This window comes from Aptenodytes patagonicus, chromosome 14 (assembly GCF_965638725.1).
Source record: "Aptenodytes patagonicus chromosome 14, bAptPat1.pri.cur, whole genome shotgun sequence".
Lineage (NCBI taxonomy): Eukaryota > Metazoa > Chordata > Aves > Sphenisciformes > Spheniscidae > Aptenodytes > Aptenodytes patagonicus.
Genome location: NC_134962.1, coordinates 4688715 through 4703109, shown reverse-complemented (window position 1 = coordinate 4703109; position 14395 = coordinate 4688715). Strand labels below are relative to the sequence as shown.

General features: G+C 41.5%; 1 protein-coding gene across 1 annotated transcript in view; it reads left to right on the top strand.

Moving 5' to 3' along the window:
- The window catches only part of CDH4 (cadherin 4), a 469167-nt gene that overhangs the window by 134185 nt on the left and 320587 nt on the right, over positions 1-14395 (top strand). The window lies entirely within an intron of this gene.

Sequence of the window (14395 nt, the reverse complement as noted above, 5' to 3'; positions counted from 1 at the left end):
GCATTACATTAGCACTTCACAGTTGTTTTTGTAGGTAGATTTGCTTTATTTTCAATTCCTAGCAGAAGCCAAATGAAAGTGGCTTACGCTTTTGACCATAACAAAGAAATTCCACCCAGTCGTCTTTTTCGGTTTCAGCTGCTGCTTTTAGAAAGTGTCAGATAGTTTGGGGGCAGATGTTATTGGTAACTAAGGCTGTCAGGAAAAGGGAGCCTGGGAAGACCCTTCACCTCTAGAAAGATGGACATCTTTGGTTTTAGCAAGCTGGGTGGTACATTGGGCTAGGAAGTTTACTCACTTTTTTGTAGGTGTGTGTTAGTCCAGAGGAGCACCGTGTGCTCTCCAGGCACAGATACCCTCTGAAATCTTTCATTGCTGTTTATCTGGGACGCACATCCTGCGCTATGCAGTATTTCTGTGATTTTGTAAATGGTTCAGGGACACTTCAGGATTTCTGCGGTTTTCCGAGTGTACTTGCAGAACTGCTCAAAGCCGTGATTGCTCCTTTCTTGGATGTTTGGGAATGTTCCAAATTTGTGTGCCTTGCCTCCGCTTGTTTTTGTTTCAGGCCCTCCTGCTGATAATGGTGCCCGTGATTTGAGGCACCACCAGGGCTTGGCTCAGTGCGATCCGACTGCGTGAATTCTGTAGCCCCCTGCTGCGTGAACGCTATGGGTTTCTCTCTGGACCGATCCACATACGACGTGTTACGACCCCTAGAAATAGAAATGAGTCTCTTCAGATCAGACTCAAGTGACCCATTTTTGTAGTTCCTGAGATGCCCTGTTCAAGCGTTGCGTGTGGACCGTGAGGGCAGACGACAGGCTGGTGTGATACAGAAGGTCTCATAACTACATTGGTGGTTTAAGTGTAGCATAAATCAGCCACAACCAAATGTTCTTCAGTCCTGGCTGAACCTCGGAAGAGACATCAAATGCAATGAAATACATCTGGCCCCTCACCTTGACAGGAAGGAAACTTCTGTCTAGGTGGGCCCAGTGCATGTTGATGAGTATCAGTTTGGGGTGTATGGGTTGAGGTGGACAGACCACTGTTGCATGAGGAACCACAGCAGTTAGTTCCTCAAAGACTTTGCAGGCACCGCCTTGCCTCAGTCTTTATCCTGCTAGATAGCCGTTGTCCTGCTTTTGCTCTTTTAAAGCACGTTATGGGAAAGACCATTAAGAAAGTGAAAGCAGTGGGAAGGTAATGGGTGCATGTATATTCACTTATTATATTAAGTTAGATGAAGAGAGGTCAGCATATTTCAGTATAAAGTCCTTAAATCAGGAGGGGAAATGCATAGTCTGATTTCTGTTTCAGATATAGCACTGGCTGTCTTGCTCTGATTGCAGTACAGGAAAATGCTGCTGTTACTTTAAATACCTGGGGCAATTATCGCTGGGGTTTTAATATTGCCTACGATATTACTTTACTGTGATTAGCTTAGTGATATATTCCATAACCTCTGGGCTATTCCTTTGAAATGTATTTCCATTTTAAAATTATAATACTATGACCATACTAAGGGGAAAATTACCAAGTTCAGAAGTCATTGATGCTGAGTATCTTTAATGGCACATAGAACACTATGCTGTCACATTTTGCGAAATGTGTTTTAAGCATGCATCTCCCTAATTGAATAGACGCTGTTGTTTTCCATATCATGTAACAATATTGCCCTTTCTCTTGTGTCAATTCAAAGGAGCTTTTATATAGGTAGAGTTATTTCAGTTAGCTGATCAGAAAGCACTAGGAGTGTACTTGGATATTTAAAGCATTGCATCTGTATAAATCATGTGTCAAATACACTTTTCAGTCACACTGGTATTTGTGAGGTTAGGCAATTGATTTATCTGGTGGAAATATTCAGCCCTTTCAGCATTCATAGAATATGTTTCTTAATAAATTGTTACACACAAAAATACCTGCATTAAAGGATATTAGAAAGGCTGCTAAACAGGGCATAGAAACCTTAAGAAATCCTCAAATTAAGATTGTCTGTGCAACCTTTATTTGCATCTTGTGTGCATCTGCATGACAATAAAGCCTTTATATGGTCTCATGCTATTTTTGCACAGGACCCTGGCCTCATTCAGTACACAGAAAGTAGGATGCTCAGTTAATGAGAGGCTATTCAATATTTTGTTTTCCTTTCATTAATCAATGTGTCCCCTATGCCTTATTTCTGCTCATAATTCAAACCGTGTTCTCAAGACAGAATTATTAATTTCCTTTTGGGCTCCTCTGTAGTGCTCAGCATTTTAGTATTTGACTGGTTCATAAGCACTTGGGAGTTTCTTTTCTTGAATTAAAACACCTTGTGAGGTAAGGGAGTTCCAGTTTTTTCCCACATCGTAGGATTGAATTGACCAACGAGAGATTAAGGTCAAAACTACCCATTAATTTCAGGTGTCCAATCTGAGATGCCTTGGACCTGTTTTTTTCAGCCTACTTAGCAATGTACAGCACTTTACACAACCAAATTGCAGCTCCCACTGAGTCCATTTGCAGCTGTGAATATTTACCCCTTGCACTTAAGATAATGAAATCACTGACAGCAGTGGAAGAATTGCATTCCTCCATACAGGCAGGCGCTGATGAAGGTGAGGAGGGACTACGTTGGCAGGGGCTTGTTAATTAGGTATGTGCTGGAGACCCTTTGATCAGACTCTGGAATCTTTAACCGCCAGCTCCCTGCGCATTTCATCCTTTCCGCCTCTCCCCCGTACCTGTGAAATCCTTTCCCTTCTCCAGCCTCTGCCCCTCATCGCAGTCTTGTCCTCCCCACCTCTGACACCCCTTTAACCTTTCTTTGCCTGACTTCTTGCCTTGCCCTGACCCATTTCATCTGTCATGTCAGTCACCTGTGTTTTCCTCTGGAGCCCTGACCTGTTACATATGAAATATTGAACAAATAATTTTTTTGCTCATTGCGTGGGGACTGAGATTCCAGTTTTTGTAGGACTAGAAAAAGGGCATAGCTTGTGTTGAAAGGCTGCTGTGTTAAATTCCCAGTCGTTACTCAAAACTATGCAGATACTATGGCTTTTCAAATAAAAGATTGCCAGATTGTTTTAATGCATACGAACTTTTTATTCTCCCTTATCTTGAATCCAGCTGACCTGTTTCAGCTGGAGCTTTCAAGCTGGGGCAGGCAGTTGGAAAGACACATCCTGGCCAGCCAGCTAGTGCTTTGGTTAAAAACAGCTGAGAAACAGGATTTTACAAAAGAAAGATTTAATCCTAGTCAAGTTGTAACACATCTGAAAGGTACCACATGCATGAGACATGAAGTAAAGCTTTGGATCATAAGAGCATTTCTTTAAATGATTTATGTTGCACAAAAAAGCACTCTGATAACTGGACGTGAGTTAATGATGGCAGCAGATATTCAGTACACATTAGTTTGTATGAAAATTAAATAGAATCGTTGTCTTTTCTTTCTTATGTCTGTGAAAAAGTCTGTGATGTTTGCTGTCAGAATGACAATATTGGTTGGGTTTCGTGAAGGTTCCAGCTGATGAAGAGTTGCGTGTCTACCTCAAAACACAGCCCAGCATAAAATGCCAGTTTCTATCTCTTATCCTAATGGAAAACATACTTGCTTTCTCAATCCTGTCTTGCTTTTATTAAATGAGACAGTCACACCTGTCATGGAATCATAGAATTGTTTAGGTTGGAAAAGACCTTTAAGATCAGCAAGTCCAACCATTAACCTAAGCGCTGCCAAGTCCACCACTAAACCATGTCCCTGAGCGCCGCATCTACATGTCTTTTAAATACCACCAGGGGCTGGTGACTCCACCACTTCCCTGGGCAGACTGTTCCAATGCTTGACAACACTTTTGGTGAAGAAAGTTTTCCTAATATCCAACCTAAACCTCCCCTGGTGCAACTTGAGGCCGTTTCCTCTCGTCCTATCGCTTGTTACTTGGGAGAAGAGACCGACCCCCACCTCGCTACAACCTCCTTTCAGGTAGTTGTAGAGAGCGATGAGGTCTCCCCTCAGCCTCCTGTTCTCCAGGCTGAACAGTCCCAGTTCCCTCAGCCGCTCCTCATCAGACTTGTTCTCCAGACCCCTCACCAGCCTCGTTGCCCTTCTCTGGACACGCTCCAGCACCTCAACGTCCTTCTTATAGTGAGGGGCCCAAAACTGAACACAGTGTTCGAGGTGCGGTCATAAGGACATCAGATGGTGTAGTAGATTAGAACTGATTATAGGCGATTTATACTCTACTGTGAACCTTGTGGCATCATTATTTCATGAACTTCTACAGTCTGTGTGATGCATTATTACTAGTTTTTAAGGAATGCCTGTAGCATTCATTTTTCTTATATGTCTGACAATGCCACACTGCTAAGAATGTGAAGGGTAAACGAGGCAGCAAGCCGTTGTAAAAAGGTAATTTTGTTAATTGGTGATTGCTGCGGTGAGAACGGTTGTCTTCATTTTGCCACAGAAATGCTATACGTTTTTATCCTGTAAATGGGTTGATACAGATGAAGCGGATTGCTGAAGTTCTGGGCTGGAATTCTTTTTGCCTACCTACTATATATATATTAAAAAAATATACTAATATATACATATTGTATAATAATATACACATATATAGTAATGTATATATATTAAAAATATATTTTAAATAAGAAAAACAACAAAAAACCCTCTCACTGAGTCTCTCTGGTGTTTTAAGTCTTGAGACGCATCTCTGCATAGTGAATGGAAGTTTTTTCCTCTGCGCACTTCACTGCGTTCTAGAGAGGGGCTCTTGAAGGTATTTCATAAATTAGAGATAAAATGAGGACATACAGTATTTCCATGTTCTCAGAATATCTTCTGTGACTGTGGCTATTCCGTGCTACTTGGGGACCTGTTCCACTTTTTAACAGTTTCCAGAAGTACCACGGGCAGAAGGTATTAATAAGAATTACAGACTTTTGCAAAGATTGACAAAATAAAGCTGATGGGATTTTATCTTTCCTTGAAGACTAGGTTAAGTAATCATACCTCTGTGTGGTGTTCAGAGGTAACATTAATTTTAATCAAGTAGGGATAAGTACTTTTCCCTTTCTGTCTGTGATACAATAGACCTGAGAAGCAGCGGCAGAAAGACATTGTTCTTGGATTCAGGGAAGAGGCTGTGCAGGTCTCTGGGTGCTGATAGGGGTGTTGGGGGGTGGCCTGGAGGTGCAACCGTGGGATTGAGAGCAAGAAGTTGTGGGGACAGAGAGGGATGGATTAAAACCAGTTTTGGTGCTGTTTTCAGAAAGGAGGAGGAGAGGTGGGGAAGGTCATACATACAGAACCTCACACTGTTCTTTTATATGTGCTGTCTTGCCCAGCCAGGTGGGCACTCGTGCTGCAGTCTGTGGTGGCCAGGTGATGAGAAAACTACTTCTGAGCATGTGTGTTTAACAAGACTTCCTTGGGTTTCTGGTCTGTAAAGCAAGAGGAGACAGACTGGTGGTTACTGTAAAAATACTGTATTTCCTTCTCATAAAGTGGGCTGTAACTAGAAGGTCTGAAGAAGAAAGGAATCCCATTTTCAATGCCATGATTATCCATTATCGTCATTGCATAAAGTTAAATAGCAAATGCAGTGGTGCAGCAGCAACTGAACATTTAATTCATGTAAACTGGGAGAGTATATTAATTCTAGAGTTAACTTTCAAATGTTGCCCTTTAAATTCTTATTAACTGATGAATGCATTCATAAATATTTTAAAAGTACAAAAAATACACACTGAAAGATGCTGGAGAATGGCAGTCTCCCAGTGGTGCATCAAGTTGGATGCAAAACTTCAACTTCACTTAAAGGTCTTATTGTGCAACGATGGCAAAGCGCTGTGAATGCTTTCTTATTAGCTCTCTCAAGTGGGTGAATTCACCCATGGTGATGAATTTCCATTTGAAATGAAATTCAAGCAACTTCTGAATAACAGCCTATATACTTCATCTCCCCTGTACTCACTGGGTTAATTGAGGTGGATCTCACCTGAAAAAAAAGTCTTCAGAAGAGTCATGTGCCGATTTTCTTAATAGTATTCACAAAGAATCTATCACCTAAGGACATTGATACTACAGTAAATTGGAAGGAACTATTTCCACATCTCTCATGTATATCATATATAATGAGTCTCTGGGATGTCTCCATGCTGCTGATAAGCAGCCTGCAGCAAAGTAGATACAGCTCGTTTTATCTTGATTTCAGACTGCAGCAGTTGACTTCTGGGACTCGGAAACTTAGCAGCAAACCAAGTAACGCCCTTCGCAGGCACTGACTTTCCTGGGCTTCATCTCCTGTCCAAAGTCAGATGATCCCAAACTGTTTTGCTGCGGAGCTTTGCAAGGGCACTTGCCACTGGTGGTGAAGGCTGTTACGTAGTTGAATCAGTTCCTTGGACTTTGATCTGAAAACAAAGTCCAGCTTTAGTGCTCCTGCATCGCAGGTTCTGCTCTGAAATTATTTCAGAATAAGTGAATTCTGATCATTCCCCAGTGTGACTGTGGGTGACCTTTTTCCTCTCATTTTCTCCATGTCTCTCTTAAAATCTCCCACCATGCTGCTGTGGCCACCATGGTAGCGTCTACTTTCATGGAAAAGAACTGTCTGAGGACTCCCTTGGTGGGGTTGGTTTTGGTGCGCTGAAAGTCAGGATTAAGACTGTAAAAATTAGGTTGAGTCACTTCAGTTGACCGAGCTTTATCCAAGCAGTACAAGTCCAATTGCTGTAATAGGCTTCACTCTGAACAGAGCAGAGAAGAATGAGAGGTTTAATAACAGGGTTCACTAAAATGTACATTACTACTGTATTACTTACGTGACCCAGTTCTGCTATTGTGAGCCTTATAAAAGATAAAATAGGCCATCAGATGGAGATAAATCAATGGAAGTAAAATTGAATGTGTTCATAATCATTTTAAGATTTTTATACGGGCAGAAGATTAATTAAATAGACAAAAGTAATTTTCAAAAGAGCTTTTTTAATACTAAGTCTCAGATAAAAGGGTAAATGGAGAAATATATTGCGAAGCTTGTAAGTGTGGCCTAAAAGTGCTTGTTTGTGGCTGTTTACATAAGCAGCAGGACAATTTCAAAAGGTCAAGGCAGCGCTGGGACCTGCGTTCTTGACTTTGCTTGCAGTTTGGCCCCAAACTACATCCCTTCTGTGTGTCCCTACGTACCTGGGTGGGCAGGAAAGCTGCTTACCCCTGCAGCTGCTCTGAGGCTTGTTTGGTTGGTGTCCTGACAGCGCTGTGTTGATGACAAGTGCAAATTTATCATGAAGGGGGAGAATACTATAGGACAAATATCTTTTGTCCTTATGCGTGAGCGTGGCAGGAGAGCAGTGAGCGTTCGCTGGCCCACCAGCACACGTCCCTGAGAGGAGCGGTTCGGGAGGATTTGTGTTGTGCAGGAGATTTTCACCCTGAAGTTACTGATGTTTTGGCCCGTATGAAAACCGTGGCAGAGGTTTTTAAAGCAGCAGGTGCCGAATTCTGCATGCAAAAACCCAAAGTGTGTCACCCTGTCTGCATGGGCCACACCAGGATATCGGCAGGGGCAGGCAGCGGCACCGGCAGGTAGGTGCCTGCAGTCGCGGCGGTTGCCTGCGCAGTTCTGGGCCAGAGGCACATCTCCTGTAATAGGGATCTCACTCTCCACGCAGTCGAGATGGGACTGTACCATTTTGCATGGTTTCCTATTGATTGCACTAAACTATTTATTATGTCATTGAGTGAAGAGGTGGCATGAATATATTTCACCCCTTACTTTATAAATCTCTTTGCTTATATAAAGTTAATGATTCTATACAGTCAGAAGCAAAGTGTTGTTCTCTGATTCATTCCATGGGTTGCAGCAGTGGTTGTACACGAATGCTGCGCAACGAGGTTTGACATGCAGTGATGGTGTAACAGAACAGTGCAGTGAGATTACACTGATTTCTTTTTTATGCTACCAGTCTTCCCCTCTGTTTGCTCCTCTCTTACTGCCTCCACTCTACCCACACACATCATTTCACAAAAAAATTCTCATGGATAAAAGACTTCTATTGAAGTCAGCGTGGTTTTGCAGATAAATCTTAAGGCAAAGTCTTGCCATCAGACTCTATATTGCAATAACAAAGCAAAGCATTGGAAGCAGTGATAACTGCATGATGATTCGTGACAATAGACGTCATTATCTCAATATGCAGTAAATAATACCTGTATATCCTGGTTCTTTCTCAGCTTCAAGGTGTTTTTTGAAATTGAAGTCCTGATCAGTTAGCTCAAGTTGCGGTTTTTCTGTCAGCCAGAAACCCCCAAACCTAAACAACCGTACCATATATCAATGAATAGTGGTTGCTGTAATTTCTGCCTTCCTAACCCGTTTGTCTGCAAATGCCAATTGTTGGTAGTATTTTCTTGAGCTTTAGATATTTGTCATGCAGATACAATTGAGCTGTATGCTTTAGGTAGAGATGTCACCGACACTGAAATTTCATGGACACATCTACAACGATTCGGCTGCTTCAGAGCCAACTAAGACTGCCTGGCTGCTGCAGGTCACTGAATTTCTCTTTTCTGTCACCAATTTAACAAAAAACCCCCACAAACAAAAAAAATCATTATTTGCAATTACAAATAAATGAACTGTAATTGCATTTGACTCCCCCCCCCCCCCCCCCCCCCGGAAAGGAAGGCAAGTAGTGGGCTTTTTTTCTTTCTTTTTTTTTCTAATAAGCAGTTATGCCTGGATATATGCTGTTTCAAAGTTTGAAGATTATGCTTGCATTTGGGAAGTGTGAAGCGTGCTGGAATGGAAGCATGTGTGCTTTATATCCCAACATGGGAGCAGATTAAGGGGGTCTGGAGAACATGTGAGAATTACAGGTGGAATAAATTCTCCTGTCCGGAGAAGATGGGGTTTATGTCACGGGAGCATGATGTGAGATGAGGGCTTGTATGGAGAACGCAGCTGTTGCCATGATTTTATGTGACACTTGCGTACAGACCTTGTTTTCTGCTTGCTTATTGTCTGTTTTATATGTATAGTTTTCTTGTTACAAAAAAAAAAATCACATTTTTTAATGTAATTTCATGCTCAAATGTAGCGATGGTGACAATTTTCCATGTGCTGTTCATGAAGTCATTTGAACATTTGCATGTTAAAGTACCCGATGTGCCAAAGGACTGTTCGTCCTCAGCGTGTGGTCTTGGACATCTTAACTTGGAATTAAACAGTCCTACTACTGTGCTTAAAGATAAATACACACTTAAGGGTGTTTTTCTTAATTTCCCTATTAAATTCAAATCTCCAATATTCTCCATGATGCGGTGATATAAGACTGCGTTGTATATATAACTATAAACGTGAAATTGAGGATTTTCTGATTGTTTAAAATGGCACTTCTTTCTGGAGGGAGGAAAGCAAGGTGACAGTGTTAAGAAACTGCTTTACAAGTGTTCATTTAAAATGTAAATGAATTCACCTTGGCCATGATTGCATCACTTCGCTTTTTGCTTTCTGCACGCGTTTGGGCAGTCAACTTTTACTGCTGAAATTCAAAGCCAAGCTGCATTTGTCACAGTGTGAAATCAACTGCATAGGCTGTAGAAGAAGAGAGAAAGCATAACTAATTGAATTTTAGACGTTTCGCAAAATCAAGGCGGGGGGGATGGTTCTTTCATCGATGCTAAGGCCCCACTCGTGTACTAAACACTCAGGGAAGTCAGTGGGCGCCTGTGCAGGCACACACTGTAGGAGCTGATATCACAGTACATTTGATGGTGACTCTAAAAGCAGAGGTTGCTAAAAATCCAGCAGCTTCCATGCTCAGGAGTTGGTTGCCTGTGCTCTATAGGTTTTCTGGAGTCCCAGACCTGCAGCCTTTCGTTGGTTGTCTCCATGTTATCCTTGAAGACTGTGCTCATGTTGTGGTACAGAGTGGGAAATCTCATTTCCAGGGAGCGGGGAAAAGGGTTTTCTGCATAGCACAAATGAGAATACAATGCATTCAGCTGTGTTTGGTGTGTGTGTGTAAATAAGGTTGAAGTAATAATGACTTTGCAGAAATAATAAGCAAAACACCCTTCACCCCAAGCAGCTAAATTTACAGCGCCTGCTGTTGTTGTTAGACGTTAAGCTATTTGTCCCCAGTTAGCATTTACATAATATGGGATCTTACTGTTTTCTACATCTTTGTGACTTTTTCTAATAAAAGAATTCTGGTATTGTGCTGGCTGTGATGAAAGATGTCAAACTGTTCGTAGTGTCTAAACAAAAGGCTTTGTGTTTTTATTATATACATATTATTACAGCACAACTTCAGCTGCAGCAGTATGGTACTTTGCAAAAACAAAGTATGTCCATTATTTAGAAACCGTAGCTCTGGAATCCGGTCAGAAGTGCTTCTGAAAAATAGTTCCTGTGTTTGGGAACTGGCTTTGGTGTCAGCCCTCTTCCCCTTCCCCACAGATATGTGCAAGGACATGGTGAAGTGCAGGAAATAGTATTTAATTTCCTCAAGAAGGGCTTGTTGAAAAGTTGAGGCAGAATGAAAGTATGCACTTTATAGTTGAAAGACGTTGTAAGGGAAGGCGCTGCTCTGTCGCCTGCTGTTGCAGTCACTAAAGTTTAATTTGATCTTTTTTAATATCATGCCCAGGTGTCTCTGTCTTGCAATGAAGCGGTTAGCATAAATCTGCCATGTGCATTGGTATTTCATTTTTATTAGCTTTTATTTAACTTGGTAAAAGGTAATCTATTTTTATTAATTCCAATCGCTCTCCCTCCTCCCTCTGTCAGGGGCAAAGATTCACTTGGAGATTGTATTTAGGGGAGAAAAAAACCCAAGCAAAAACCCAAAACACTGGTATACCTGAAAGCCAGGAGCTTTCTGTGTCTTCCACCTTTTTCCTTGCCACTGGCTGTAGTGGCTGCTTAAATTGTCTCTGTGGGTGACTGCTGCTCTATAATCTGCTTCAGCGCTCCCTTTCTCTCTAGGTAACAAAACAGGTAACTCCTAACCTGCTGTGTGTTGAGTCTCTCAAAACATTGACATCACTTTGAGCGTGTTTTGAGACGACTCTTGAAGAGCCACGCGCTAGAAGGATGCTCTGCCCATTCCCCATGGGCTGTGTGGCCATGCGAGCACCGAGCGGTTTGTATGGAGGTGCCTTTGACTGAGCTTCTTGTGTCGGGGTGTTTCCCTGAGTCTTGCTAAATACACTGAACAGGAATTGATGCCTGTTCAAAATAGCTGGTGATAAATTTAAGAAGAATTTGTAGTACTGGGCTGCGTTCATAGGGAACTAGCTTTTGGATGATAATCTTCAAGTTTGCCCAGTGCCTGAGCTAAGCTATTATAAACCATTCAGGAGTGACTGCTACAGCTGATTGATTTTTTTTCAGGTTAGCCGAGACTTCTGAAAGAGCGTGAGGAAGATTTGAATTCCAACAATGCTTTATTGCCTTATGCAGAGGGAAGTAAATATTGATACAGAATGCTTATTTACTGAGCAGGGGTAGTGTCACCAAATTAAGGTGTATACTTTGCTCTTCCTTTTACAGAAGAAATAGAATAAATTGATATGAGTTCAGAGTGATGTATGAGACAGTGTAATTCAACCTTTCCTGGGTTTGGGGTTGTTCCCCCCCCTTCTCTCTTGAGAGGTGTGACTGGGCAGTGATATGAACCAGATCTCCCTAAACTCCATTGATTTTTTTTTTTTTTTTCCATGGGCCAAATGCCAAGTGATGTGGCAGGGGAGAGAGAATCCTCTTCAGCAGGGTGAGATTGATTCTGTTTCTATAATGTGCAGACTCCTAAAGGGGTGTGGATGCAGTAATCCTCCTTCAGTCCTCCTTCACCTGCTGGGGGCATAGGTGGCATCACCTCTTCAGTGGGCTTCATAAGGGGAAAAAACTGGTAAGGATCCGAGTGCATCACTAATGCACTTAGTTAGCAAAGGGCATTGACCTGTCTGAAATGCCCCCCTGCCTTGGACTAGATGCAGACCTGGCCTTTTCCCCAGGTCTGGGTCACAGGGAGGAAAATCGGGCAGAGCCCTGGATCCTCCTGCTCACCGCAGTGCCCTCCCTGCCCGGCGCCTGTGCCCGGCCAGCGAGGCTCGCCCTCATTTATGGGGAGCACTGTAACGTTAGCAACGGGTGCTGCACACATCTCACAGCCTGAGAAACAGATACCCTGCAGCATAGGGAAAAAAATAAAGACGGGGAATTAGTGTAACTTTTCTACTACCCTGCTAGTAATTGCTGCTGGATCAATGCCTTGTGCTAGCAGGACGCTGCTACAAGGGGAGTTTCAGCAGCATTGCAGTGTAGGCACTTCCACTGGGAATTAGCACAGTCATAAATGTAGGAGAGCTTAAAAAAGGAGTAACAAGGGAAAAGTATTGTATATCTGTTAATTATAAACCATAGATTGTACTTGCAGAAACAGTGTCGGGAATGAATAGCTTATATTATCCTATTTCCAGCAGCACTTTAGACTATGAAAACTGATTTTATTTTAAAAGGCTATTTTATTTTCAGCATTACTTCACTCAGCTTGATCAGGGAAGCGAGACTGGAGAGGTTCACCTTCTAGTAATCATGTATGAAACAATGCTCCTGACTCAGTGCCGGTAGTAGTAATAGTGGTATTTTTATGATGATAGCCAGTAATTAAGATCAGGGTTTCATTGTGCTGAGCACAGTGAAAACACATGCAAACAGACTGATAACCTCAAATTGCTTACATTGTTAAGAGCTGAATAGTGCAATTGTCCATTTAAAAAAGACTATCGGGGTTGCTCAGACTTTGACTTTCTCCATGTAACAACAAGAATATAAATAAGAAGAATTCAGTACCCATGGATGGGGGTGGGAGGAACACCAGTGAAGGCGATACTTGCAATAAAAAGAAGGTTTTAATTATGTTAAAAATAACACATCCCTCTCCCCCAAAAAGGAAAATTCTGCCTACAGTCAGAATTTCAAAGATACTTCTTTTTCCAGCAGCCCAGCCTCCAAAATTGGGCTGGCAATTAATTATATTTGTACATTTTGAGGCTTAAAGGCTGATTTTAAGCATCTGCTCCATTACTATTTAGCTACCAAAACAGCTACATTGTAGTGCTGAACACTTTATTAGTGTTTGTTCAGAGTACGTGCAGAGGAGGTTAGATAGTCTAGAAATTTTAAACACTAATTTGTCATCACAGATTGTTTATCTACTTTTTTTATTCATGTTATAAGAGCATTTTATGTAGGCATAAAAGAGAGAGATTTATCACACAAGCCCCTTGTTGGCCCTAGCCCATAATCACTCTAGTAGAGTTGAATATCAAGAGCTGGGTAATTCACAAATTGAGATATTGACAGAATTTTGTACCACATTTTTTTTTCAGTTGCATCTTTGACATGGTTTTAAATAGTGCAGTCTTTCAAAATTTCCTAAAAATAATTTTCTACCAAATTGTACAACTGCGCTAAGATGACTAGTTTTCTGCTAAATTGAAATTACTTACATGCTTATTTCAGTGACTAACTGCAAAATTATCAAATGATGTGTTTTAATCCAATTACATTCTTACTAGAGTGAAACTTGCCTAACTCTTCGCGTGTATACAGTCAGGGCTTTGGTTTCTGGCACGACTTTTTTGTTACGAGCTCAACAGCGTTTAAAGCCTTGTGAAGTTATCCATTAATACTTTTTTGAGGTCTCAAAGAGAGCCCTAAGAGCAAGAAGAGTCTGATAGACTTACTATTGCACTGAAGGACATTATTAGCAATACCAATATGTTACAAAATTTTTCTAATACTCTTAACTTTTGTGACGTGTGTGTGAAAATGCTTAGGAGGGATGTGTGGCCAGAGACAGAAAATTCATAGCAGTGGCAAGATTTCATATCTTTAAATAAAGTTTTAGTGTAGAGGAAAGTAAGAGTGAAACACTGCTTTTTACAGCCTTGTTTAAGAGGTGTGCAGCTGTACAGGGTGTATGAACGTTAAAAATTGTAGGATGCTCTGTAAGGGCTTCTGGTTATACATCTGTGTGATCAAAACCCCTTTCCAGAAATGTAGAATCTAATTATGTCACATTACTTTTTAAATAGCAGAGTGTATGCACATGCTATGCCCCTATTTTCAGCTAAGGATACGCGATGCTTTCCATTGTGAGACTTTTTTTTCAGTTGCCCGTAACTTTGGCAAGTGAAAATTATTCACGTGATTATTTTGCCTGGTGGGTGCCTGCCCATGCCAGGTAGTTTTTGGAAAGCTTCAATACACATTCAACAATGTGCTTTGGTGAAAAGCCATCCTGTTTTTCCAAGCTTGTGTCATGTATTTGCAGTTTTAAGGTCTTACATGACACTACTTTGGTGCAGGAACTCGACGTT